The sequence below is a fragment of the Microtus ochrogaster genome, chromosome 7 (genome assembly GCF_000317375.1).
Source record: "Microtus ochrogaster isolate Prairie Vole_2 chromosome 7, MicOch1.0, whole genome shotgun sequence".
NCBI lineage: Eukaryota > Metazoa > Chordata > Mammalia > Rodentia > Cricetidae > Microtus > Microtus ochrogaster.
The window spans coordinates 9,326,262-9,331,188 of record NC_022014.1 but is presented as its reverse complement, the minus strand read 5'-3'; the positions used below and the strand labels follow the sequence as shown (position 1 = coordinate 9,331,188).

Here is a 4,927-nt window from a genome sequence, read left to right as displayed (position 1 = left end):
CAGCACTATGTGTATTCAGGCACACTTCTGGTTTTAGGATGTGTCCCCTCACAGACACTTCTACAGTCTGGACTGAAACGACTTATTCTTCTGGGGTCTGTATGTTTACATATACAGATCCTTATACCTGATGAATGAAGGGGTTCTCATGATCCCCTTGGCACACATATACTAAAACCAGAATGACGCAGAGACGATTAGTATGGCTCTTTCATACAGGTCAATGAATGGATGCTGTAGAATGAGAAGCACGTGACCCCTGTGCTCCAGCTCTCCATGCTCTGCCCATGGCAGACATCACCAGCTGATGGATGATGCTCAGACTCTGGCTCACCCTAGAGCTACAGCAGACTTTCTCAACCTCTTGGAGTGCATTTAAGGCTGGAGACCTAGTGTTGCCTGTGTCTCTTCCTCAAATGTTGGCTTCAAGGACATTGCGAAACGGTGGAGATAGCCTCCAGGAGTCTGACTTTTAAAATAAGAGCTTGAGGTGATTTGGGGACATGCTAAATACTGACACAAGCTAATCTAGCTGTCACTGTCTCGAGCTGCTTGAAGGAGTAGCTGCATAACTTAGCAATGCATGCACTTTGAAGTACATTACGGGAAAGGAAAAAACTATTCTGACACCAGCCTCTCTCATAAGCTCTTCAGCCTGAGATGGAATAGTCTCGATTTCTGGAGAAACTATGCCACTCTCTAGAACTCTGCCCTGAAAATTTCTCCTTTATTAAATCACGTGGAACGCTTCACAGAGTCGAGTGTCCTCCTGCGCAGGGCTATGCTCATCATCTCTGCACTGCTCCAGTTTTAGTGGTGTGCGTTGACGCAAACATGAGGAAGCTTTCATTTTTATCCCCTTGTCTGATACCAAATGTGGTAATGTTTTTCAATGATAATGATGAAAAAATTGGAAATCTCCAAATTTTTTTGATATCCCCAGCTCTAGTTAATAAAGATGTTTATTATAATAGAGCCAAAAAACGTTGGCCTTGGAGGGCAGCCAAACATGGAGAGATTCTGTGGCAAGCAGGTAGCTATTCTCTGGAATCTGCTTGCTTCCTTTCAGTGGCTTTGGGCTTTCTCTGCATAGAACCTGAGCTTCAACCCTTCTTCCCATTCCCATCTCTGGCATATCATAACACCCCAGACCACAGCCCATCCTGGTTCCTGTTCAGCCTCCTACCCTCATCCTAACCTCTAATTCTAGTCCTTGGCCCATAATCTCTAAGGGCAAACCCAGTGGGGTTTGGAAAGAGACTTTGAACAGATCATGGAGCCATATTTGGGGCAGGCAGTGTGTTATGACTGGGTAAGTGACAGGAAGATTGAGGGAGAAAATAGAGCCGTGTGTGTGTGTGTGGGGGGGGGAAGAGACGTAAAGAGTCAGTAAAGTTCTTGCTGCCTAAGCCTGGTGACTGAACTAGGATCCCAGTGGCTGTGTCAAGCTAGGTGAGTTGGCATGAATCTGCAACCCCAGTGTTGGGGAAGGAGATGGGGACAGGGAGATCCTGGGGTCTCACTAACCACTCAGACTATCTAAAACTATTAGTTCTAGGTTCAATGAGAAATCTTGTCTCAAAAAAGCAAAAGGTGCTCTGTCCCCGCCACTTGCGTCGGCTGCCGCGCCGGACCCCTCTGGTCCCCGCCGCTTGCCTCTGCCTCCCCGGTCCCCGCCGCTTGCGTCTGTCGCCGCCGGTCCCCCAAAGCCTATTTTTGATTGCAGCGGGTGGGCGGTCCTTGGACTTCTCACAGGTCAGGGAACCCTGTTGGCTCTTCAAACTGATGAGGGAGAGGGACTTGATCGGGGGAGGGGGAGGGAAATGGGAGGCGGTGGCGGGGAGGAGGCAGAAATCCTCAATAAATAGATAAATTAAAAAAAAAAGCAAAAGGTGCGAGGGCAATTGAAAAAGACACCATGGATGATCTTATCAGTCTCTACCTCCATGACCCCATCTCCACGCCACCAAAGACAAAATAGCAACAACAAAAAAACAGAAAGAAAGAAAGCAGAATCCTATTGCTGGCTTGTTGAGGTGACTCAGGAGGTGAAGGCACTTGTCACACAGGCTTACCAACCTGAGTTCAATCCTCCAGAGCTATGGTGAAAGGGAAGAACTGATCCCCGAAAGTCGTCTTCTGACCGCTACATCACATTCTACCTGAAATAACCCCCTCTCTGTCTCTCTCCCCCTCCTCTTTTCCTTCCCTTCTATCTCTTTCTCCCTCTCCCAGGTAGAAATGCGCACTGTGAATGGCTTTGGGTATAGTTCAGCAGGAAAGTGTTTTCTTAACACGTGCCGAGACCAAGGTTGGATCCCTAGCACTGTAAAAATAGTAATAAAATAATGTAAGTATAATCTGAATAGAAAGCATGCTCCAAATGGTCAGCCCTACAGACACAGAAAACATCAGCATTGCTAAGCATGAGAGGAAGAGGGGAAATAAGGTTGGTTGGAGCTACAGATAAAATACTTTGGGGGTACTGATAACAGTTGTAAACTTTATCAACCACCCAAACTCACTACCTGTAAACTTTGAACAGATGGATTTTATGGCATGTGACACCCCAAAGACAACTGAACAAGTGAATATGATCTTATTTTGTGGACCAAGTAGCTGAGGCCTGAGTCATCTCATCTACATATATAGAATCACGATTTAGACTTAAATTCTTAACAAGTTCATACATATATTTTAGCCATTTTCAACCCTCTCTCCATCATCGTTGATCCCCCTCACACTCCTATGGACTCCTTCTCCTTCCTAGGGAGGCTTTCCTGATTTCATGCCTTTTGTTGTTTTGGGTAGAACTTTAACTTGGGCAACCTACCAGTGGCTCCATCACTGAAGAAATGACTCTTCCTTCATCGGCAACCAGTAACTTCCAGTATCCTCAGCTGGGGGTCAGTCTCACGAGCCACTTCCCAACCTGTGCTGGAAGAGTGATCAGACTCAATCTTATGCAGGTCTTGTGAGTGTTTGAGTGAAACAGGCAAATATACATGTCACTGTCCTTAAGGGAGGGTTCTGAATCCTTCCTATGGGATCCTTCTCCCAAGCTCAGGAGTGTGGTCCTGCCTCCTTCTGCTTTTTCTTCATCACTGTCTTTCCTCATGATAATCACTGACTGTCCAAATCATTCTAACACATCAAGGCAGAAGGCAGACTTCCTACTGGGGAGTCTTTAATATTCTATTTTTTTTTCAGAAAAATACTCATATTTGTATGTATGTTTAAATAATAGCACTCATACAATATTCTGTCTTAGAAACAACTGTGAACCCCCCAAGGATGGATTAGCCGTGATGATACTTCCTGAAGATCAGTTTCAGTTTCATTAGAAGACAGATAAAAGGTTTAGGGTGGGTCCAGGCCACCATCAGATATCTTTTCAGCTGGGTTTAACTCCCGTTGCCTAATTTGTCTTTGCTTCCTTGCAGATTCTACCCTAGGGGCAAGCACAGCTGCTTTCTCTTCTGGTGATCTTGGCTCAGTTCTGAGGTTTAGGTTGGTCTGTCGGTTCCCTGGAACTGTCTTAGTGGGTAGGGAGGAGATGCTTTGTACAATCACACTTCCAACCTGGGCAGCAAGGGTGATCCAAGTGGACCCCAGGGATCTGCACAGCCCAGGAGTATAAAAGTGGGAGAAAATTGCTCAGTATCACAGGAGTTCATGCTGGCTCACTTCCTCAGCACCCAGCACATATGCATTTAGTAGACATCTATTGAATTAAACCAAACCTGCAATGTAAATACCAGCTTCTGAGTGGCTACTCGGCCCCCTCGGCTCTGAACAAGGGGCAGTGCAGGGCAGACATATGACATGAAACCATCACAGGATTTGCACTCGATATCTGAAAGGCACATGCTCTGAGCTGACGTTGATGCTCTGGTAGTTTTTGCCTGGCACATGCAAGGCTCTGGATGAATTCCCAGGACTCTAAAAACCAAGTAACACCACTAACAAAAAAAAATGCAAACATGGTTGTTCATTTTGGTAATCTCTTAAATCAGAGAAGATGTCCCAGATATTTGGAAAGTTACAATTCGTAGAAAGGTCTCGATGCCTTTGTGGTTCCTCTTAAGAGTCCGTGAAAAGGACACACTTGAAGGGAATTTGACACTATACCCATAATTTTCGTGGGGCTTTAGCCATTCTTGGGTCCTCAGGATCCAGACGTTGTACAGTTTTGTCATAATCGCACATCGGGCTTTGTGTGTTTCCTGAACCTCCATTGTTTTCAATTTTTTCCTCCTGGAATACCCTGAGTCGGGGCTAGAGGGCATTGTGTGACCACAGTGAAGCTGCATCCACCAGAGCTCCTAGGGTTTTCACACAAAAAGGCTTGCTCACTGCTCAGTTAACTAGCGAGTTCTTCTCACTCCCAGGAGGGAATGAAGCCAGCCCCCCTGTGAAGAAAAGGATGGGGACAGAGGGAGAAGAGCCGCCTAAATGTTTCCCTCATTTGTATGTTGATGGAATGTCTGCATTCTCCCCAGAGCTCAAGTGCCTGGTTTGGATTGATTTCCCAGCAAGGATCCTGGTGTGTTAGGATATGCAGCAGATGAGGCTTAGGGTCCCAGCCCTGCCTCTGGCCTCCTGTGGGATTTTGGGGAGGCCCCTTCTCTTGACTGAGTCTGAGTTTCATTGCTTCTCTCAGTAAGACAAGGGACTGGGTTAGGTACTCCCAGGCTAGACAGGTTGCACGAGGCTCCTCTGGATTGAATATTTCAGGAGTGGTGGAGAAATGAGGAGGAAAAATACTGCAACCAAGGAGACTGTGGTTAGACTTCAAATGCATCAGGAAATCCCAGGAGGGTGCAGGCAAGACAAATGCAGTAAATGGATTTGGGAGCGGGAGAAGACCCTTTCAGAAGACTGGATGGTGTGCATATTAATGTAGTTTGCGTAGACAGCTTTCAAG

At 46.3% G+C, this 4,927-nt stretch overlaps 1 pseudogene; it reads right to left on the bottom strand.

The window, feature by feature from the left end:
* Positions 1-733: 733 nt before the first annotated feature.
* LOC113456360 lies at positions 734-831 on the bottom strand (annotated as a pseudogene).
* Positions 832-4,927: the final 4,096 nt, after the last annotated feature.